The sequence below is a fragment of the Leptopilina heterotoma genome, unplaced genomic scaffold, assembly GCF_015476425.1.
Source record: "Leptopilina heterotoma isolate Lh14 unplaced genomic scaffold, ASM1547642v1 Lhet_114, whole genome shotgun sequence".
NCBI lineage: Eukaryota > Metazoa > Arthropoda > Insecta > Hymenoptera > Figitidae > Leptopilina > Leptopilina heterotoma.
In genome coordinates, this window is record NW_025110833.1 from 3,666,788 (window position 1) to 3,692,067 (window position 25,280).

Genomic DNA, 25,280 nt, shown 5'->3' on the forward strand with positions numbered 1-25,280 from the left:
GATTAAAAGTTAATTAATAATTAATTCCTCAATCAACCAATCATAAGCCGTTAAACTGGCTTTAATCATTGATTAACTTTTAATTAAGGTTGGTGAAATTAGCCCTGAGTACATTATTTTTGTACACATATTCGGCATAAGTATTTTGAATCATCAAAGCGATAGTGGTTACGTCTAATTAAAAGAATAAAATTTAGTAGGTAACCTAATAAGGTGTCACATTAGTAGGTTGTCTTCTATTAACCTTTTCTTAGGTATATTTAAAATTTTGTCAAATTATCAAAATTTTTTATCGATTAAAAATAGATAAAATTTTTGACATTTTCATCTATTTGAAAATTAATCCATTCAAATTTTGAATTAATTATTTCTAAATTATCTAAATAACACAGGGAATTTAACTAATAATTAGTCATTATTAGCTATTTTATTAGTAGAAATATTACTAACTGAATCAGTTACTGAATTTTTACTGTCAATAGTTATTAGTTAATTTTAGTTATTTTTAGTTATTTTATACTAGTTATTTTTAACTAATTAAAGTTAAAAAGAATCTTTAGTTATTGACAAAAAAAAATTAATTATTACCCCCAAAAGAAATATTATATTTGACTCAAAGCCTACTAAATTTTTTATTTTTATCTGGGTGTGAGATACAATTTATTTGACTATTTTTTTATGTAACAATCTTTTTGATATCTTTCTCTCTAAACTTGACTTAGTAGAATTCTACTTGCAAATAGTAAAATTTCACTAATTGTTAGTAATTTTCATGGGCGATTTTTCCCATTTTTGATTAGTAAAATATTATTAATTGATAGCGAAATTTTACTAATTTTTAGTAGAATTTCACTAATTGCTAGTGAGCCAATTCACTAAATAAATTAGTCAAACTGTTTTATGGATTTTTAATACAGCAATTTTACTAATTGTTAGTAAAATTCTGCTAACAATTATTAAAATTCTACTGACACAGTTTTTCTAAGGATATCAAATTTTGAATTTTATATCCTTAGAAAAACTGTGTGCTAGTTAAGCTTTATACCTTCTTTTTACTAATTTAAACACAGTTCTTGTAAGATTCTCACGTTGAGACCGTTATACACTTTAAATTTGAATTAGTAAAAATGTTTATTAATTTGAATCAGTGATTGACTGTTTGCTTTTGAATTAGTAAATTTTACTAATGAATTAACAGAAATTACTATTAGTGACTGACTTTTTGCTTTTGAGTTAGTAAATTTTACCAATAAATAGTAATTTCTACTAATTCATTAGTATAATTTAATAATTCAAAAGCAAAAAGTTAATCATTAATATAGTAATTGAGCTATAATTGCATATATTGCTATATTGCTATATTGCAGCGTGCAATAATAACAGCTACGCTCGGGCTGTCTTACTCAAACGGAATATCTACTTCGATTTGCGTAGAAGTGGAAAGAATCTAGCCCGAGCGTAGCTGCTGTTATTGCACGCCGCTTCTCAATTTCTACTAATTTATTAGTAAAATTTACTAATTCAAAAGTCAGTCACTGGTAAATTATAGTAATAACTAGTCATTTCTACTGATTCATTAGTAAAATTTACTAACTCACAAGCAGAAAGTCAGTCACTAATTCAAATTAGTAAACATTTTGATTAATTCAAATTTAGAATGTATAGCATCAAAACGTTGCATTGCAACAATTTTTGTTTTTTTATGTCTCAATTTGATATTTTTGAAAAACTGTGGATTTAAAGAGTTTTTCGGAATAGAAAGAAAGAAATTAAAGAAAAAGTATACCGCGATTTGAGAAAAAAGAAGTGCAGCGAACATTTCTTAAAAAAGTTTAGGATTTATATATATATTAGGATTCCTAATTAGTTTTAGAAGGAATATGTTAAATTAACCAGGATTTATTGTTGATATAGGAGGGAATTGTTAATTAATCGTGAGTTGACTAGGATTCATAGTTGATTTGGTTATGGAAATTTTAGTTGATTCCTCTCGTAACTGTGGTGCAAATTCATTCGTTTAGGAATTTTTTTTTGTAGTAGTTGGTGTGAATGACACTATTATAAAAATTCAGTATAATCTTGAGAAAATTGTCATTTCAAAAATTAGGAAAAAAATTTTTTAATTTTTAATTAAAGTTTAGTAATGAAAATCTAAGGTTTTTAGTGCGGGGTTTCTCGCGGGAATAGTATAGAGAATATTGTGTGTTTGCGGTATGAAGGCGGTGGAGCTTGTCGAGAAGCGCGAGCTACGGAGTCAAGCAAGCAGTGCACGCCTGGCTGCCGACAGGAGCGGGTCGCTCGCATATAGCCCTGTCTGTGATTTTCATTCTGTCATATCAATAAATAAGTCTTCGGTTTTGTCAGCGTGTGTCAAGTGTCAAAAGAATAATTTTTAAACGCAAGACTATTAAATAAAATAATAAATTTATTGTTGACGGTGTTGTCTGCGTTTCGTGTGTCTTTTTATTGGACGAGATTTAAAAAAAATTTTTTCCAATCCTTTTTGTTTTCATATATATTATTTCTCCTCTCGTTAGTTACGCTCAATAAATTGAAAACTCCCTCCCCCAATTTCCAGTTTGATAAGCATCTTCTATTTATAATTAAAAAGCTCTTTTATTCGAGAATTAACATTTTTTGCTCGTTGTTACCTCGTTTTTTTTCTTGTTTATGTATAAATGTGTGCCACCAGTGTGTGGTGTGATCAGCTGATTCCAAGTGTAAATATCAATTTATCACTTGACAAGTGTTAAATGGTGATTTTTTTCAAACATCATCGAGTCATTGTCATTTCATTCTGGACCAAGTGTCAATCTCAGTGTTTCCTCGAACACTTATCAGTTTGAAAATATGCTGTGAACGCGACATTGGACGGACGGACGAGAGTGTTCTGTCTGTCTGCAATCGCATTTGAAATAAATTTTTAAATTGTCGAGGCATACTTGTTAAGTTTAAGTGATAACTTTTGATAAAATCACTTTTTATTTTTTTCCTTTCTTTTCCTCTCGGGACGCACGTGTCAGTGAATAGAAGCCGGTCTTGTGGAAAATCTCCGAGGAAAAGAAAAGATATTGCAAAAAGGAATTTTTGATAAATTTCCAATTTTGTTAATTTGGTCGAATTTTGGATTGTAACGAAAGGAACCGGTGTTGGGTTTTGCAACTTGGTTGTCACGTGTAAAGTCGAGCGCAATCGTAAACACAACCTTCACGAGAAGGAGTTATCGTGCTTTATATATTTTGTTACTCGAGAGATTAAAATTTTTTATGATGATGATGATTAATGAGTGCTGATCAATCATTGAAACTCGAATTTCGATGATTTGTTGATTTGACAATTTTTTATTTATTTTGTGATTATTGTGAAAGGAAAAAATTATAAAGACAGTTGGAGACTATATATTGTCTTCTGTGATCTCTTTTTTCTCTCTGGACATTTCGATGGTGGTTTCCTGTTTTTCTTATTGTTTAATGTCACAATTCTTGAGAGTTCCTTTTGTGTTTAGTTGACTATCGGGAAAATTGTTGGACGGAATTTAGCGATAAACAGAGTGAAGAGAATCTTGAATTGTGTTTGTAGTGAAGTGTCTAGTGTCAGTTTATCTTGATGACGTGTTGACATTACGAGGCAGCCTTGCGAGCATGGAATTTTAGAGATAATCGGTGGTTAATGACCTGAGGATTAAATACAAGTAGTTGACTTAAAAAAAAGCACACATAGCTAAAAACCGAAGAGCACAGCTTCGGTGAGTTTCTATTATTTTCATTATTTATAAATAGGCAAGTTTATTTAAAAAATGTTGCTGTTTTTTTTCGCTTTGGTGTAAGTAATTTATAAATTAGAGAAAGATTAATTATATACATTTTTATAAATTAGATTCAGTGAGAAAAAATTGTTATAAAATTTTGGAAAATGTTTTATATAGTTTGTTTATAAAGATTGTGAAGTTTTTAATAATGTAGGGAAAATTTGTTAAAAGAGCAGTCTCGAATTTTCTTTTGGACCATTCTTGAAAATTCTAGAAAATGAATGAAATATTGTAGAAAATTGAAAAATCTAGAAAACAGTTTGAATGTAAAAAAGTAATTTGCTTCTTTAATTTGTTTTATTCCATTCGTTTTTAATCATTAATTGTGTTTGAATCAGTGTTTTTGTAAAAAATTTGAAAAGTTAAATTTTTCATTTTAGGAGTTACTTGAATTAATAAAAATAGTTTCGATCAATTTTATAAAGATAATAAATTGTTATTTAAGGGAATATTGTGGAAATTTCGTTTTAGAGTCCTTTTATGATTTTTACATTTCAAATTTTATAATTTTCATATTTAGTAATTTTTTTAGGAAGTTACGATTGGAAATCCGCTAGAATTCCGATTATTTTCTGTTTGTAAATATTGAAAAAAGTATTTTTTATGTGTCTGATATTTCTAGTAACTTTTTTTAAAAAGAAATATTCTTCAGAATTTTCACTGGAATAACTTGAAAAAACTACAGAAATTTTTTTGTAAATAATAACGAGAAACAGATTTTCTGAAACTTGAAATAAGTTGGGAGTTGATGAAAACCTGAGAGTATTTGACAGATCGAAAGAAACATGAAGTTTGTAAATAATGAAAAATGTTTTAATATTTTATTTGCTTCTTTATTTTCAAAGCTATGTTATCAATTTTATGACAAAACTTAGTTGGTATTTTAATTTGTCAGTTTTTACTAGAATATAACAAAAAATTATTTTAAAAATTACTCTCAAAAGTTCTATAAAATATTAATCGATTTTATCAAATTTGACTTTATAGTTTATTTGAAATTTTGTTTAAAAAATTAGTTTTAAAACTAAATTAGAAATAAAGAGAATTATAATCGGAATTCTGCCTAATTCTCCAATTGGAATTTTCTGGAAATATTTTCCAGTGGGTGTGATTTTAATTTTTAATCTCGTGATTTTAAATCACGTGAAGTAGTGAAGTTGTAAAAAGAAAATTAAATAAAAGTTTAATGGTTTTAATTTCAACTAAAACTTTGTAACAGTAATCGGTGAAAGAAATCTGCTTTCAGAAAATTGTAAGAAAAAGTATGTTTTTTGTTGTAATAAGTCAGACGATTTTTCTTTCTTAAAATAAGACTTTTTTAAATTAATTTTCATGTCCTTGTCCATTTTTTGTATTAGTGGAAATACTTTTTAAACGAAATAAACAAATAAAGTAACTTTTACTACTTTTATATAGTGAAATCTTAAATTACAATTTACTCTAAAAATAATAAGAATTAGAAAAATTGTAAAAAAAATTTAATAAAAGTAGTAAAAAATAAGAAAGTAAAAATAGTAAAAATAAGAAACTAACAAAAATGGTAAACATAAGAAAGTAGTAAAAATTCAAGATATTAGAATGTAAGAAAAATAGTGAAAATAAAAAGTAAAACAACAGAAAAATAGAAAGTAAAAAATAGTAAAAAATTTCAATTATTAATTTACTTTATAAATAGTAGAAGTTACTCTATTTTTTCGCGTAGTTTACTAGTTAAAATATTTACGGAAAAAGTTTTGCTTGGAACAGCAATAAATTTACGATGTTGAAGTCCACAACGTTGATCAACGAAAAAAATTTGTTTCATCTATTCGAATATTATTTTTAATTTAATATTTAATTGTATAACAATTATTATCAGAACATAAACATCAATCTATTTTTTCTAAATATTGTTGTGTCAATATTGCTGCGATATATTTTAATAATTTATTAAGTAAACAATTTTTTTCGTTGATAAACGTTGTGGACTTCAACGTGGTTAAATTTCTCTAAAATAACGAAAGTTTTATTTTGAAGCAACTAAAAATTTCACTAATCTAGTGAAATTCATAGCCGTTCCAAGTAAAGTCTTATTTCCGTGTTCTTTTTTTTTCTTTTTTTTTTTCTTTGATTTGATTATATATAAATTTGATTTTCGAATTTAAATAATACCTTTCTCACACATGATGACAATTGTAAAATATCTATAATAATAATGACAATATAAATATAGACGGGATAAATATTAGATTCTATAGTTTGGTTGATTAGCATGGGAATAAATCTTTTATTTACACTTGTCCATCCGCGGCAATCAAGTTAAAATTGAAAAAGTTTTACTTTTAATAAACAGTTTATGAATATGAGGCAAGAGTATTAAACGATGGACTATTATAATGTTTGAGTGTGTATGCGCGTTGGTGAAATAATGATAATATCATGCGTATAGTCTATAGTATTATAAGATATATACATATATATATATATATATATATATATATTTTTTTTTTAGATGTATGTGTATATCTAATATGTCTGTATAGTATATATCGTCACGCTTGGAAGTTTTACACCAAGCTTGAAGAGTTATCAGACAGAGCTTGGGAGTCGACGAACTTTGATCGATCTTGGGCGTATTCCGAGTACCTATACTCATGATGGCACACGTACCAGGCTGCCTCCTTATTCGACGCTTTAATAGTTTACATTGCATTTTCATGCATTGCCTTGAGCGACGGAGGCACCTGACACCAAACGTGGCACTTGTGAACCTTGATTCACCTTGCAAACAAAAGTAGTTCCTAACACCCACACTCAATTTTCACAATTTCCTCTTTCAATAAAATTGGTCTTTTTCGATCTTGAGATATTGAAATTGAATTTTCTTTCTAGAGAATAAAGAGTTGTTAATACAGAACTAAGAAATTTTGTTTTTTTTGTGATTGAAATGATTTATTTTTATCTACTACTAAAATTTTTATTTGTTTCAAATAAAGTTTATCTGGTACAAATAAAATTTTTATTTGTTTCAAATAAATTTTTTCTGGTACAAATAAAAATTTTATTTTTGTTGAATTGTGGAGCAAACAATGTTTTTAAGGAAGGTTCTGATTTTTAAACGTTTAATTTAAAAAAAAATTGTTTATAACGGAAAAATTGATGGAGAATTAGGGTTCGTTGATTATTTTTTTAGCTTTTTTTTTATTAGTAGGAAATTGTTCGAAATTTTACGAATTTGGAATTATTAGAATTAATTTAATTTGCTTTTTAGGGTTCTAATTTGATGGTACTAGTTGGTCGCCTAAGTTCAAGATTTCCAATTAAATTTTTATTGTTAATTAGTTGGAATTGTTTTTGCTTGAAATTGCCACTTCAGTTAGCATTTGAATCTAGAAACATTAAAGTTATGATTTTTTTATTATTTAGATTATGATTTAATGACATAAGTACAAGATTTTTAATTGATAGGGTCCGAATGAATAAAAGATTATTGTAAAAACTATGTAAGTTGCAAGTGACGGTCTGAATCAAAGAACCAGTTGTAATTTTTAAAGAATAAAAATTCTAGATCTCTAAATAAAAAATTGATTCAAAATTTCCATTCCTTGTAAGCATTTCGTGTTTGTATAAAGATTACGAGAATGTTCCCCCAAAGCTGTTATTTAAATTCTTTTTAATGCTCGATTTACTGGACAATGATTTTTAGCTGAAAAAAATTATAACCTGTTATTTGATCAGGACATTCAGTTACAATAATTTCTCTAGAAAATCATTTAATAAAATCAGGAAATATTTATAGAAATAGTTATAGAAACAGTTATGGAAATTGTTAAATATATATAGTTAGAAATAGTTATTGACTTATAGAAATAGTTATTGAATTATAAAAATCGTTATTGAATTAGTAAAATAGTTATTAAATTATAAAAATAGTTATTAAATCATAGAAATAGTTACTGAAGTATAGAACAAATAATTATATTCATTCGTGATAATTAGTTGTTTGTAGCAGATTTTTGTAAAACGATTGTAAAGGCAAGAGTCATTTTAAACTCGCATCAAAAGTGTGCTGCAACACACTTTTATGCAAATTATCTAATATCTGTGACCATTTAACCGAAGAAAAGTGAGCAGACATTTTTTTTCTCATAAAAGAAATGTTAAACGATTATCCGGGCGCTCTGTACTGCTTAATTAGCCCGCGTTGCTTTCTCAGGGGCATGTGAGGATGAATTATGGTCGTCTCTTTAAGTGTAAAAAGACTCTCTTTCTATCTGTCAAATCTTTAGAGAGATTAAGGTAGAATTTTGTCTTTTTTTTCGTCACTAAACTCTGCTACGAAGCGAGGTGTGAAGGAAATGAAAGTTATATATCTTCAATGCTCTTTTGATATTGCCGCATAATGAAATCGTTTTGGATCTGTAATCAATTTTTTTTCTATACACATGAAAAAAGGAAAATTGAACTCAGTCAATTTTTGAGACTGAATGTGGAGAGTTCAAGACTTTTTGATTTTTTTAAGATAATTTGGATCTTTATTTGTTGGGGGCTTTTATTCATTATGTGTATTTTTATATCCACTTCTCGAGTCATCAAACTCGCGTATAATAAGATCATAATTTTTGTGACAAGTCGAAATTTAAGAAAGAAAGAAACAATAAAACCTGTTTTTATCAATTTAATATTTGTGTCATCTTGATTAGATATTTTCGTTAATCAGTGACAGTATTAAATAAACAGTGTTTTTGTTTCCGTAGTGCTGGGAATTTTATTGCTTTGACGTTATAAAGAAGTAGAGAAAAAATAGACACACCTTATATTCATCGTTCTTATCTCGAATCATCGTTAAAAATAAGAGAAATTTTTTTGATTATCTGAGATTTAAATTATATGGTGATATAGCAGCATGAGGTGAAATCATGTTGAGATCGAAGGAAATTATATATTGATATTCTTTTTACTTTTTTTGAACGACATATAGTGTTGGACCGTTGACATAGTCAATGACACATTTAATAGGATTATTTATGCCATCCAAAGAGCTTAAACGGTAACTTGGTTATATTATCGGTTTTATCTACCTTGTTGTCTGTGTATAGTAGAATTATTATTATACCATCGTGGATCATATCAGGCTTATGTAAAGTTGTCTGACAACGCTCCGACATTCCAGATTTTTTTTACAGTGCGTGCGTTGCTTCTGTTTCGTAAGCGAAATATATTTGTATCATCATTTATATTACCCAAAAACTTTACAAAGTTGTTGATGCCTTGTAATCTTGTGTCAGTGTTGAGTGTTTTCGTTTAAAGAGACTCATGACAAATGAAGATCAAGTTTGTGAATTCTGAAAATGAAAATATATTGTCGCTGCTTTACAAGTTGTCGCTGTTGCTGTTTGCATTATTATTTCTCTTGGTGTTACTATTGTGTTGCTATTTTTAGTGGCATTACTACTTTGTTAGTATTGCTATTCTTTTTCTATTACTGTTTTTAGTTGTATTGTTGATCTTGTTGCTGATTCTGTTACTATTATTGTTTATTTTTACTATTGCAAATCTGCTACTGTTACTATTTTTTGGTACTCAAAATTCTTTTACTACCATTATTATTATTCGGTACTATATTGCTATTTTGTTACTCTTGTTACTAATATTATTATTTGGTTAGTATCGCTATTCTGTTGTTGTTACTATTTCTATTATATCCCGATTTCTCTTGACAACTTAACTAATTGTTACTCATACTAATTGAAAACCACTGAAAACTTTAAGTTGTTACAAGTTGGAATTAAAAGCAGTAAAAAGTTTAGTACACAAAGAAAAGTATTCAGCAACTTTTACTGTTTTCATAGTGAAACCTCAACCGACAGGAAATTCGCACATTTCTGGCAACTTTCTTTTATTTTCGAGTAAAAGCTGTTGCGTTCGAAGTGCACTTTTGTAAAAATTAGTAAAATGTACTTTGAGCGTAGCAAAATTTATTCTGAAAATAGTAAACGTTAATGTGGAGTTGTGCAGAAGTTTCAAAAACTTTTGGTTTAACTTTATAAATGTCAAAAGTTACCTTACATTTTTCTCTATGTTAAGTTTTTTGTTTTAGTATTATATTTGGGTACAAATAATCAAGTAGGCTTATTCTATTAATTGGAACTCACTGTTTACTGCTAATATAATGTGCCATTTTATTATTACTGCTGCTAATATAGCAGGAAAGTAAAATTAGTACAATATTAATATTTGAGGGGTTTAAAAATTCGTTTCTAAACTGAGAATAAAAAGTAACTGCTTTTTATTGTCAGTTTAGAGACGAATTTTTTGGGTCGTAAAAAATGCATAATTTTGTAGACTATTTTCGATTTTTTTTTGTCGAGTTTATTGTGAACTACGTGAGCTTTACGGAATCGATACTTTTCCTTCAACGAGTGTAAGAATTGTGTCAAATGAATATTTCAAAAGTGCTTAATTAACATTTTTAGAATTCAATTTTTTTTTCTGTTGGTGAAAAAAAAGGTTTTGAAAAGCAAGTGAGTTTGTCTTGCTTTGGTATCGATCACAATAACGTTGCGTTGCAATCGACTCGCGCAAATGCGGTCGACCATGCGGGTTGCACGTGAAAATCCGGTTTCAGCAGAAATAAAATCGTTTTTATCCATATGCCTGAAAAGTTGTATAATATATTTGTTAGAATTTGGCTTGTTTTTTTTGGCTTTTTGACACGTAAAAAGTGTTTTAAAAGATTTTGGCGACTCTTTTTGTAATAACTGTTCTCGCGGAGAAAAATGTACATACCGCATTTATAGTCGTTTCAATCCGTTTTTACATACTCGAAGTATTGTTTTTTAATAGTTCGAAAAAGAAAAAATTAGATTTTTTGGCTTTTTTCTTCTCTTTATATTTTTTGAGACTTTCGAAAATATTGATGAAATTTCTTTTTTTTTTGTAGATAAAAGGTCTGTTTTAGGAAAAGAAGATCTCTTCTTTTTTGAGAAGGATGGGATTCTCAGGATGTTTTGATTTTTTCTGTTATAAATTATCTTTTTTGTATAAAAGTAAATTTGTACGAAAAATTACAGACAATGATAAAATAAAAAAAAATTCGATGGAAATTGCGAGAGTTTGTTTCTTGAAATTGATTTATTTTAATGGGTTTAATGATTCTAGAAAATTGAAATTCAAAGCGTGTCCGGTTCGTCAGATTAAAGGAAGTTTCTTGGAACTGACGAAATCTATGCTGGACCACACCCAGACGTCCTTAACACAACTCTCGGTTTGAAACAGGATTCCAGAATTTTAAGAGAAGCTCCTTTAGTTTTCGCATGGTATATAAACACGTATACATATACATATGCATATATACAAATACAATATGTGTGGTTTGGTTGTAACAAATTGGTTAAAGGATCTACTTTCACAGTCTTTACAAGGTTCTCAATGTTACTTCTCGTTGCCTTGTCTTTCGCACAATCAATGTGTGTGCACTCGAATTCAACAGTTCCGGTGATTCGTGCAAGGAATTCTTCGACCCACGCACTCGTTGAGAATTTGCTTGTCACGCGATTCAAAGCGACGCGAAGACGCTCTGAAAAAAGATCCTATCTTCAGTTCCAAGTGTTTCGCTATATTCTGATTCTATTTGTCATTTCTGCCTGAAAATTCTTTGGGATTTTTCTTTTTTACGGATTTATTTGTTTTTTGCACTGAAAATCCAAATGTAGTATAGTAGCGAGGTGTACGTTTTGATTAGATTTTACTGTTCTTGTCTCTGAAGTTAGCAATTTTTTAGATTGTCAGTTTTTGTTTCTGAAGTTAGCGTCGAAAATTATTATTTGTTGTTTCTAGAGATGAAAAAATTATTCTTTTAAAATTACTATTTGGAGTTTTTAGAGATAAAAAATTATCCAATTTTACTCTCTTTACTCGGCAAGGGAGTGTAAAAAAATTTTTGGGTCAAAGGTTTGAAAAAATTGTTTGATTTTCTTTGGCTTTATAGTGAAAGAAGTACTTTTTGACGCTTAGCGTCGATGCTAACTTGAGGGACCTGATAATTCGCAGTGTTTTGTATAAAAAATTGTTGTTTGACAATAAAAATTGTTTAGCTCACTTATTACTTAATTTCGAATTATAATTCTAGGTTGATGTTTTATTTAAGTTTGTTTTCCACTTTTTTTTTTGGTTGTTTACTTGTTAGTAATACGTTCGATGTGTTATCGATTAGTTTTTTTCAAATTGCAATTGAATTTTTTTTATTGCTAATTCATTTTTTGTGATGGTTGATAATTAATTTTTATTGTATTTTAATATCGCGGTTTGAATCTTTTCTAAACAGGATAATCATATTTCTTATTTTTGAAGTCTTGTCATTGTCTTTTGAATAATATTCACTAGTTTTTTTTATAGAAACTTAGTTGTTTGTTGTCGTTAAGTTGTTTCCATTTCATTTTTAGACGTTTTTTCTTTATAAGAACTTTTAGTGGTGTTAACTTTTGTCGAAATAAATTAAATAATGGTTTTGAAGTTGATTAATTAAAATTATTATCGTTATCATAATTATTATTACTATTATTATTATTGTTACTATGGTTATAAAATAAAGTAGTTATATTTTTAGCACAGAATGAAACGTTTTGCATGTTGTTGTTTATCGATTCTTTAGGGTGGGGGGGGGCAATGGAAAAAAATATATGAAGAGAATTGAGAATCTCTGTCGGCGATAGAACGCGATATATAAGCAGGGATCACACGCGACAAGAGCTCATTACCATACAATGTGGGCTAATGGGATCGTGCACTGACGACTACCGTTCAATACTGAGCGCTACCCATCCCACATCACCCCTCAAGAGGGCTGTCACGCTAATATTAAATTGGTTATGTCGCGATTGCGTAAGATTTCTCTCCTTTCAGTTGTTCTTCAATATATATTATATTCGTCGCCTGATTTGTTGTGCATCGTTAAACATACAACTAAAGAACACCATATATATATGTATGTCTTCTATATATGAAAGCCCCGTGAAAATTACTTTATTGTTCTTCTTCTCTCGTGCGTATAAAGCTAAAATTGTACCGGTAAACTTTGAATTTTAACACATTCACTTGTCACAGATTTTTCTTTTCTTCATTTCGATAATTATTTTCACTACATTATTCTCATGCTCTGTTAATTTGAACTATAGTGGAAATTCTCACTGCGGTGGAAATTGGAGTAAATAATTGAAAATAGAGAAGTGAAATTCAGATAAAAGTTTTAAATTCAATTAGCTTTGAAAATAGTTTTTGTCTCAATTTGATCTCCTCAGAAAAACTGAATTCTTAAAACAAAATTTTTGTTTTTTAATGTTATTGTTAATATTATTAAGACGATAAAAAAATGATAATATTATTATATTCCTAAAGGGACGCATGATTATTCCCCAAATGTCATTTTTCCGAAATGTCATTTTACCGAACTGCACTTTTGCGAATAGTCATTTTTGCGAAAAGCCAATTTTGCGAAATGTCACTTTTGCGAATTGTCATTTTTACGAAAATCTATTTTTGCGAATTGTCATTTTTGCGAATCGCAATTTTTACGAATTGTCAATTTTCCGAAAAGTCATTTTTGCGAATCGCCATTTTTACGATTTGTCAATTTTTCGAAAACTCATTTTTGCGAATTGTCATTTTTCGAAAAGACATTTTTGTGAAATGTCATTTTTGCGAAAAGTCATTTTTACGAATTGTCATTTTTGCGAATTGTCATTTTTAAGAAATGTCAATTTTCCGAAAAGTCATTTTTGCGAAAAATACAATAGTGAATTTATAGATACCTACAAGTTTCTATTGTATTTTTCGCAAAAATGACTTTTCGGAAATTTGACAATTCGTAAAAATGGCGATTCGCAAAAATGACAATTCGCAAAAATAGCTTTTCGCAAAAATGGCAATTCGTAAAAATGGCGATTCGCAAAAGTAACAATTCGCAAAAGTGACATTTCTTAAAAATGACAATTCGCAAAAATGAGTTTTCGAAAAATTGACAAATCGTAAAAATGGCGATTCGCAAAAATGACTTTTCGGAAAATTGACAATTCGTAAAAATTGCGATTCGCAAAAATAGCTTTTCGAAAAAATGACAATTCGCAAAAGTGACATTTCGCAAAATTGGCTTTTCGCAAAATTGACTATTCGCAAAAGTGCAGTTCGGTAAAATGACATTTCGGAAAAATGACATTTTGGGAATAATCATGCGCCCCATTCCTAAAGTTTCGAAAGTTCAAATAAACGACAATTTTTTTTAGTTTTTCGTAGTTCAAAACTTTAGGGAAATTAATAATTATTATTGTTTTTTACCTTAGTATTAATAGTATTATAGCAGCTGTTATCATTGGAATTTCAAATAAAATACTCGAAGTTTTAAGAAATCATTAATATTTATAAACAAAGAAACATGATTTGCGATTGACTCTTGTTGCATGATTATTAGGTTGTGATTTTTTCTATATAGCAGTATATTTATATTTAAATGTATGTATATATGTTTCTACCTTTTGAGCAATTAACAACAATGATTTATTGTTTCAATTATTTCCGTACATGTTTTCTGTGAATGACGAAGTCGATTATCATACATTGATCCCAATGAATAAATGCCATTTCAATGTCGCAAAAGACAATAGAGCCATTCATAGTTTATTCAAAGAAGATTTCAAGATCAATTAACCAATCAAGTTTTATCTTGTGTCCAGAATGTCAGGTGCGACAAAGAGCTCTTGTGTGTCATTTCGACATGGACGCAAATCGATTCTTTATGCTTTAAAAAGAAAAAAAGAAATATAAAAAAAATAAATGATTCCATATTCCGACATTTATTCCGACTTTAGAGAAAGAGAAACTGTCTCTTGAATTGTAAATTGTTTCTACGAAAAGGATAACTCATTTCGCAGATCTCCTTTTATGTTCTTTTTCTGAAATTATTATTGTAATAATAATTAGGTATTGGTATTATTATGATAATTATAATTATAATAGTAATGATAATAATAAAAATAATATCTAATCATAATATTATTTTTATTATTATTATTATTATTATTACTATTATTATTATAGTTATAGTAAAAAAAATGATAATTGAAATAATAATAGTAACAATAATAATATGTTAATTATTAATTAATTAGAATGTTGGTGATTCAAAAAATCAAACTTCAAATTTAAATCGATGATAACTTCAATTGAAGGTCGCTGGCGTATAAAATTTGTGGTAATTTTAATTTATAAGGAAGTTTTAATTAATACGGCAGTTTAGTTAATGAGATAGTTTTCATTAATAAGAGTTTTAATTTCTGAGGTAGTTTCTATTCATAAGGGAATTTTAATTCATAAGGGAGTTTCAATTCGTAAGGGATTTATAATTCATAAGGGACTTTCAATCAATATTGTAGTTTCAATGTTCAATTATATTTTCCATAAATAATTATTTCAATTTTTTGTTGAACTAAAATAAAAATTAATTTCCAAGTTGAAGGCGAGCATACAATAAGTTTAGCGAATATATACTATATATATGTTTTCGTTTCTAACATCTGAGTTAAGTATTACACAACGCGATAAGGTGGAGACCTTGAGTGAATGGCACTGTAACGTGTGGGACAAAACGATCAGGTTGCCTGGGTAATAGTAACGGAACAGTTAGAAACGCGTTTTGTATTTAGCGAGAATCGGCGGAAGTTTCGATGTCGCCAATGGCATTGTAAAAAAAAGAAGAAAAACAAAAAGAAAATCAGTTCACCAGTGTCAATGAAGCAAGGCTAATATGCATAAATGTTTACTCGACATTTACCTATTTATTTGATCCTCTGAATCATTTAATTTTCACACTTATTTTTTCGCTATTTATATAGTTAAAAATATCAATATAAACAGTAATTGACATCTAATTTTTTATGTCATTAACACAGGAAAAATAAAGTCTGTTTACTGCTTACATCTTAAAACTAAAGTGATAGAACGTGATCCAAAAGAATTAATTGCCTATTTTTCAGCTTTAAACCATATTTAGTCGATTTTAGGACTTAAAATCATACTCTCAATTAATTAAAATTTCAAACTGTTAACGGTAGTAATAACAACAACAAAATAATAATAAAAATATAAAAGGTAGGCAAATTGTAGAGAATGGTATTAATACTGATACCAACTAAATGGTAATAATGATAATAATAGTAAAATTCAAGTAATACTAAATGGTAGTAAGAATAAAATGATACAAATAGTTGGAAAAGAATAATAATTTGTAGTGGCAGATGACAGGAATTGTTTAATAAATATAAATAATTTATTTAGCAGTTATAAACATACAGTGATTTCTTCATCTTTAAAATCATTCTAAAGCCAATTATATATCTAAGAGTTGTGTTTTTTCGTGTTGCGTTGATGCAATCAGACATTCGTTTACGTTTTTGAGTGAAAGGCTAATCAGAGTCTTGACAACCGGTTTTTATTATAGAAGTCAAATAAAGAAAACGGCTAATAGGATTCATAGATTTCTGAAGGATGTATATATGGTACCTTTTTAATCGTCTTATATATGTGTCTTCCATAAATTTTTATATTATACTCAAAACACACACACGAGTAGATAATTCCTTACTGTTAACGCCCTATCAATGAAAGTCTCTTTCATTTTCAATTAGAAAATTTAATAGTATACTCAGTATTTTTCTACACATCTTGTACGCGGAGAATTTTTTTCTTTTTTGCTCTACGTATATATGAAAAGTTTTTTTTTGCTCTATGCATATGAGAAGTTTTATAGGACTTATAAGAAGTAATAGACGCATGAGAAGTATAATGAACGCATGAGAAGTAATAGACGTATATAAGAAGTAATAGAAGCATAAGAAGTAATAGACGCATAAGAAGTTTAAAAAATTATGAAGAGAAAAAAGCTCTATTTAGATATAATCTTTTAAATAAGCAATTAGGTTTAGTATAAATTCTTGTAAAATAAATATAGTTGAAAGTTACAACTTTATGAGTTTCGTATATCGTACAGATTCGCATATAATGTGTAAAAACATGCAAGACACGCGAATTTTCTAATGTAAAATTTATATATATATATATTTCTATATATTATATCTATATATATGAAAGCATGATGCTGGTTTTGTATATATACACTAGGAGAGTATATAGACTAGGAATATAGAGGTTCGCCAATCTGCGCGCGTGTAACAGAAGCCGCACGGGCATGTAGTTCATATATAGCGTTTGAATTGTATATCTATATGTATATATATACAAACATGCTTGAGAGGTAAAGCAAGGTGCGAAGATTGCGTTGCCAATTACCAGCTCGAACTTATATCTCCGCAGGTATTATCCTTGTATCGTGCTAGTTGCATTCGTGTCTAAACGTTGTTTCTGAACAGCAAATGCCCAGCTCGGACACGACATTTCGAAATAATCGATAAGATCTCTCAATTGGACTGGTTTCAAATTAATGTCAAGCCCTGTGAAACATTTGCGAATAAAGAGTTTATTAATGCTTTTAGCTTTTATAATGTTATGAGAAAAAAAATAATAATAAACAATGAATACATCTTGTAACTGTATACACTTTGTTTCCCGTGTAGAAATTGAAAATAGGACTTCGTAAGGCCCTAAATAGACGCCCTTTCGTTTAGTGAGGCGCAAACTAGGAAAATTAGCCAGGACCCGTCTAATTTCGTCACGCTTGAAATATCAGGTAATGATGTGGAAAGATAGAGAGGTTCTAACTAGATTGCCTTGTCACTGCCTGAATAGAAAAGCAGAATGTGGGGATTTAACTAAAGGGCCTCTTTAGCGCCTCATTAGTTTTTCTAAATACCAAAGCAAAAATTTACGACAGGCGTAATATTGCGCCACTAATACTGAACAAGTTACTGAACAAACACACATGTAAACAACACTGTTTCGACCAATCAACCTATGACTAACTTAACACTAACACTAACGCATACCTAACACTAACTCGCACGCTATGAATCTACTTTCTCATCGTCCTTATATACTAAACAGAACATTTCTTTACCGCTTGTGAGAAAAAGTGCAATATTTCAAATTTTTAAAATCGTAAATATTTTTGCTCAAATAGTTTTTAAACTTTAAATAATATTTTAATATGCGTTTAGAACTATTTTTCTGATTAATTTCATTGCTTATTATTTAGAAATTAGGATTTTTCAATGAAATTGAAAATTAATTTAAATACCTAATAGGGGCATAAATAGATACCAAATATATTTCCCTGTTTAGACAAAAAGGGCATTCTAGCCAGGGCCTGATTGAAATATTTAATAGGGGCATAAATAGATCTAGTTAGATTTTCCTATTTGGAAAAAGAAGGCATTCTAGTCAGTGCCCTATTATCACCTATCTAGACATTATTAATGTGGTTGGCCTCACTAAATCCTCATCAGTGCCCTTTTTCAAATAAGGCGAAGTCGGGCAATTTCCACACGCGGGTTGGTATCAAATTTGTAAATATATGTGCAGTGTAGTTTATATAAGTTATATAGATGAGGGGGAAAAGTGGAATTAAATTGTGTTGTTTAAGTTGGTAATTCTCTTTTGATGTGTGAAAATTGTTTTTTAAGTGGTACGCGGAATGAAGGAGTAAAGTTACTTTTACTACGTTTGTATAGTAAAATCTGATATGTCAGTAAGTTCTGCGCAATTTTTTAGGTGATTTTTATTATTTCTGGAGTAAATTTTAGTAAAAGTTTTGGTTGAGACTGACAGAAATTTAATTAAACTTTAATAATATTTAGAAAAGTGAGAATTAGATTAGAATTTGGGCAAATAAATCTTTTGAATGAATGATTACGGTCAAATAATTAGTCGGTTCACTGGAGTTTCGGTTAAATGAAAACTTGTCCAATGTCAGTTTTGATTATTAGTGAATTATTGGGTTAGATTAAATTTTTAAATAGGAACACACGGTGAATTGGAAATTAGTTCAATGGCAAATACGGTTAAATGAAAATGATTTCAATAGCAAATATGGTTTTAAATGGTAATTAGTACAGTTGAAAAATTTGTTTAGAAGCTAATTTGGTTAATTCGGTAATGTATTTTATTTAAATGAACATTTTGTGAAAGAAAAGAAAAAAGTGATTTGGCGTACGACAGGTTATGAAAAATTAGAGGCGTATGGTAATGAAGTGGAACGATACATTCGCACTCATAAAGTGTATAATGAATTCTTATGTATTCACAACGTCCTTGCTTTTGCTCAATGCATACTTATCACATTTTCCTGATCGTCCGAGCATGACACTTCCTATCTGTATTTAATATTTTGATAAAATTCTTATTCCGTTTCTTACGTTCTTGAAAGAATGGTGCTTTTATATTCAAATTGATTTTTTCTTCACTTGTTACAACAATTTGTTAAGTATTCGTTTTTCTTTTGTTGCATATACTTGAGAAAAATCACCAGACAAATGTCTTGTAATTTTTCTTTTTATTATCAATGAACAAAAGCATTTTGTTCTGTAAATCTTGCTAAGGGACATGGATAGTGATTAGTGAATTTTGTCAGTTGATTCATGAATGGTAGATTTTTGTTTGTTTTGTAGTTTTAACCTTTTAACCAAACCTATGATTTTATTAGGAAACCATAGTTTTAAATTGATGTTTTGAAATTGCAATTTTTAACAAATGGTATTCTACAAATTGTACTCTACAGATTGTACTCTAAAACAATAGTATTTTCAAAAATTGATAATACTTTCTTGATATTTTATATTTTTTTGTTATTTTCCGATAATATTTTGTTACCTAGAAAACTTTTTGATTAGTAATATTTTGGTAAATATGTTGTATATGAGTTTCAAAGCGTGGTCGTATATATGAGTTCGTAGAGTTCTAATATAACTATCACGGGTCACTTTCGCTAGAGCAAATTGTTTCCTCCAGTTATCTACATGTTGTGCACGTGTACGTTCATTCATGAATCTATGGAGCGTATATTTTTCAGAGAAAAATTATTAATTTTCTTTTTTATTCTAATAAATTTTTATAAACTCGAAATTTCTTGAAAAAGAAGAACAGTAAGAAAATTCATTCGGAAATTAATAGAGTTGTTTGCAAATTTAGATGTTTTCGAGAAATTTTGATAAAATTAGAAAAATATTTTTTTATTAGCCTTTCGGTGAAATTTTTAAATAATTGTTCAAGTAATGTTCTTAAATAGAGCAACTTTGTGTAAATTATAGTTATTTCGTTTTGATTGTAAAAAGAAAGGAGTAATTTAGCTTGAAAGGAGGGGTTGAAAATTATATTTATATATATCTATATATATATAATTTTTTTTATTATTACCGTGCGAAAAACGGGCGCGTTCAATTTAACGACTGGTATATAGTAATACCGCTAAAAGTCCCACGTGCGTTTATTACATAATCTCGGTATCAATTAACTGTCAAAGAGAGAACCACACGGAGTGTATAACGCACGGGCTTAAGGCGATCGTTTGGAAAGCAGTGCGCGATTGTCAGCGCGCGCAGCAAACGGTCACTCTCTGGATCGTTGAGAGATTTAGGATCGAGATCGATTAGTTAATTGCTGTCCACACCTTGGAGAGATCTCGATTCGGTTGAGTTGTCTGTGTTTATATATATGTACATATAGTATAGATGAAACTAGTCTAGCTTGATCGAGTTAGTAGCCTAATCAGATTTATCTATCGATTTTTGTCAATGAATTAAAGTCTATCGTCGGATAACAATTTACGATTGTCATTAAGACTGGTTAGGTCTATACTTATACGGTTAATTTAAGCAAATTGTTTCAATTAATTTTAATACTGATTTTTTAATCAGGTGTATTCATTTTTCTTTATGACTTTATATCGAAATTAGATTTGTTGTAGGTATAGTGTATATTTATGTATTTTATTGTTATGTTTAATATTTTATAATATTTTTTCACTGTAATACATTTCACTGTATTATATAATGTTAATAATAGTAGATATGTTTTACAACTATTTTAATATAGTAGTAATAATAATATTAATTAATATAGTATTATACACTGTAAAAAAAGGGAGTTAAATTTTAACTCCCCCGGGGGGTCTATAAAAGTCGCACCCATTGGGGAGTTAATGCCAGGGGAGTTAAATAAAGAGAGTTAAAATTTCACACCCAAATGCTAACTCCCCAAGGAAAAAATAACTCGCGCGGGTGTTGAATGAAGGGAGTTAGAAATTAACTCTCTTTTGGAGTTGATTTTTAACTCGAAAAATTTCACTCCCAACTCCCGAGTCCGTTAACTCCCTAAATTTTTTACAGTGTAACTATATTAATATTAAGTAATAATATTATTACTGTATTATAATTACATTAACATCGAGAATTAATATTATATTTTTATATTTGATAAAATATGTAAATATAAAATTTGACTATATTTTATTATTGATATAATTATTTAATAAATGTATGCCGAGTTTAAAAATATAATACGCGGCACTAATTCTTATGCAAAGACAATATACTGGTTGTAACTGGATGTGCTTAAAAATTGTTGGTTACATTCATAAACACCTGAGATATATTAAAAAGGCTTCCAGTTATTCCCAGACTTTTGGATCAGTTGCAACGTTGCACGTTTTTGAAAGTGTAATAAAACCTAAAAGAAAGTTAGTTTTTATCTAGTTTGTGTATATTTTTTAGGTTCGTGTTCAGAATATTTTCATGTTTGTTTAAAATTTCAAGAATAGAGACTAGTGTTTAGATAGAAGTTGAAAAGTATTGCTTTTCGAATGAAAAATGGCGGAAATTGTTTGAATCGTGTGGGTTCGTATTGGTTCGTCCCGAATAAAAATTAAAGTCGTCAGTATGTAGGATCTATGTTGGCTGGCCTACCTGGCGACATAGGCCTGCGAGTCAAATCGGACGTAATGCCTACGTAAGAATGTAACGCTCGTCGCTTTAAATTCTACGTAGGCCAACAAGCTAGAACCTACGTATCAGTATTAATGTAGGTCGTACATAGGCCACATGATGTATGTTCTACGTAAGAATGTAACGCTCGTCGCTTTACATTCTACGTAGGCCAACAAGCTAGAACCTACGTATCAGTTTTACTGTAGGTTGTACATAGGCCACATTATGTAGGATCTACAATCGCTTGGTTACATCTACTCTATGTATGGCAGAATATGTAGAGCCCACGTAGCAGAAGTGCATATGTTCTACGTAGGCCACGCTATATAGAATCTACGTAGTATTTTTCTGTAATATTTACATAGGCCTGACTATGTAGAATGTAAATAGAAATTTTGAATGTAGTCTATGTAGGCCAATTGTTATAAGATCTATGTAGTGCTAATAAGTACTTTCTACATAGATTTATAATCACACAAGATATATATATATATATAAATTTGAAATTCTATAATTTTATTAGATAGTAATTGTTGACAAAAAATTCTAAACTGCAATGTTTTTTTTGCAAAAAGTAAAAAATTATATTTTTATGAATTTATCACTTGGTAAAAATTACACAATTTAAATTAGAAGGAAATTAAGTAGGGATTTATATTTAATCTAGTTTTGGTTTTCACATTACATGCGGGAATTCAATTAATGTAGTTCTAATAAACAAACAAACTACGGAATAAAATTAAGACATGATATTTAATTATATATAAGTATATTGAGATTCATTCAGTTTCAGTTATTCAGTCTACTATTCCTTTACAATTGTAATTATAAATTAAATAGGTAGTTATTATATTCAATTTAATTATAATTATTTCATACACATAAATTTTCTTAATTTATTGAATAAATGAAATTAATAATTTCCACAAAATATAATTAAAATATATATCAGTCCTTTAAAACTTTTTATTACACAAGAACACTTAAACAATTCACTTTAATATTCACTTTACAATTCACTTTTCACATATCCATTTTAATGCAAAAAAAATTCTGCTTACGAAAAAATTCACTTCACAAAAAATATTAACTTCAAAATAATATTGACACACACGGTTTTAGACTCTTTGTGACGAATGCTAAAGAGCAACTGACGCTCGAAAGACCTTCGGAAAAAGATTTTACAGAAAATATTTAAAGTTCCTGAACATTTGCCCTGTATATTTCTATCTGAAAAATTTCTAAGTTTTTGTCTAAGTAAATCTATAAGAAAAAAGAGAAGTAGAAAAGCTATAAAATAGTCCCCCTCTTACAATGAGGAACCCTTAAGATGGTCAACTACGACTAACCAGATGTGACAAACTCTTGAAAATAAGAAAATTCTTTTAACATTTTATATATTTTGCCTTTAGAGAAGAAATATTTACCATTTACAATAAAATTAACAAATGTAATTTTTTATTTGTTTACAATATAATTGTTATTATTTAGGATTATGGGTATAAAATAGAATAAGAAACAATATTATATTTTAACTTCTGCTTTTATTAAATACGCACTTGGAAAATGCATGTAATCTTTACTCTTTGCCTGATCAATTAAGACTAAAATGGAAATCACAGAACCAGAGAAAACTGACTCACATAAGCCTAATACTTCTGCAATAGTCTTTGTTCAAAAATGGTTTACAAAATTTGATAGCCGTCCGCCGTCCTGTCGTCTCAATATATAAACAGTTTAAAAGAAAAACTTATACGATCTTATATTACATTTCTAAGAAAGAATGATTTTTGATAAATAATTATTTTATAAAAACTAACAGTTATTTTTAAATAAATTGAAATTTTTAGAATAAAACTGCTGATCTAGTTATAAAAATATTTCTAACTTTTTGACAGTCAAAATTTTGAAATAAAATTTAGGATAAAAATATCTTTCATTAACAGACAAATAGCTTTTTTTATTTTATTTTCAATCATTATTTTCATTTAAAAGTCTTTGTATATCCTATATAAATATTACATCTGTAGACCTACATAGAAAGGCCTGCTCATAACTTATCTCGATATTACGTCGACTGTCCTGTATATTTCCTACATATGAATGCAGATGAAGATCCTGCCTAGATTTAAAAATTAAATGCCTACATAGAAAAGCCTATTCAAAACTTACCTCGACATTACGTTAGATGACTTATATCTTTCTTATGTACAAATTCTAATGTAGATCCTACATAAATTTCATGTATATGGGCCTACATAGAAAGACCTACTAAAAACTTACCTCAATACTACGTTGAGTGGCCTATATCTTTCCTATTTACAAATTCTAATGTAGATCCTACATAAATTTCATGTATATGGACCTACATAGAAATACCTACCAATAACTTACCTCAATACTACGTTGGGTAGCCTATATCTTTCCTATGTACAAATACTAATGTAGATCCTACATAAATTTCATGTATATGGGCCTACATAGAAAGTCCTACCAAAAACTTACGTCAATACTACGTTGGGTGGCCTATATCTGTCAGACATAAGAATACCGATGTAGATCCTACATAAATACAACAATTATAGGCCTACATAGAAAGACCTACCCAAATATCACCTCAATACTACGTTGGGCGACCTATATCTGTTAGACATAGAAATGTCGATGTAGATCCTACCTAGATTCAGAAACTGCAGGCCTACATAGATATGTCTGCACAAAACCTATGTCGACACTACATTGTGAGGCCTACATCAATTGACTATAGAAAGGCCTACGTATATCCTACATAGATACTACATCTTATAGGCCTTCATAGGAAAATCTACGTACACTCTACATAGAATGTACATAACTTGGCCTACATAGAAGGCCGATTTTAATCCTACACAAAAACTACGTAGTAAATACATAGGCCGTACTATTTTTTTACTCGGGGTGTTGTATTCGTGTTATTCATTCGCAGAATTAACCGAGTGGACACGAATGTGTACGAACCGTAATTTACAGTTCTGTAAAAAATTGCATCGACTTTGACATCCCCAGGCATCCTATATTTGCGAAATTTTTAGTTGTTTCAATTAATAGTTTCGGTATTCTAAAGAAACTTACATTTGTTCCAAGTAAAGATTTTTTTTACATGCAGTATAATATAAATAAATAAAGTCACATTCCTAAATACAGAGATAGAAAAAAAAATGTTATCATAAAATAGAAAAACGAAAAATAGTTTATTACAGAAACTCTTTTACATTCTTGAAAGGCCTATTCATCAGTCTCATTACAAGTTTTTAGTGTGCGAGTAATATTGAAATATTTTTAACTATCCTTTACAGTCTGCAATTCATTGAGAGCTATTTTACGATATGGTTTTCTCATGTCTTCTAATAATCCCAAGAAGACATCACTTTGAAAATTTGTGGTTGAGATTGTGCGATAATCGTAATGTTTACGGTTTGTGTATATATATAGATATGTGTTTGTGTGTATATACATATATATATATATATATATATATATATATATATATATATATATATATATATATATATATATATTTGTGTGTTCAT

General features: G+C 28.7%; 1 protein-coding gene across 4 annotated transcripts in view; it reads left to right on the top strand.

Annotated features, from left to right (window-relative positions):
• Window positions 1-25,280, top strand: part of LOC122506950 (Krueppel-like factor 3) — a 461,038-nt gene that overhangs the window by 1,161 nt on the left and 434,597 nt on the right. For 3 of the 4 annotated variants that reach the window (XM_043619406.1, XM_043619419.1, XM_043619428.1), the window contains exon 1: window positions 2,256-3,745. The exons of the other annotated variant lie outside the window; for it this stretch is intronic. The gene's annotated coding sequence lies outside the window, so the exon portion shown is untranslated. Of the gene's footprint in view, window positions 1-2,255; window positions 3,746-25,280 lie in introns of those variants that run through there. 4 annotated transcript variants of the gene reach the window in all.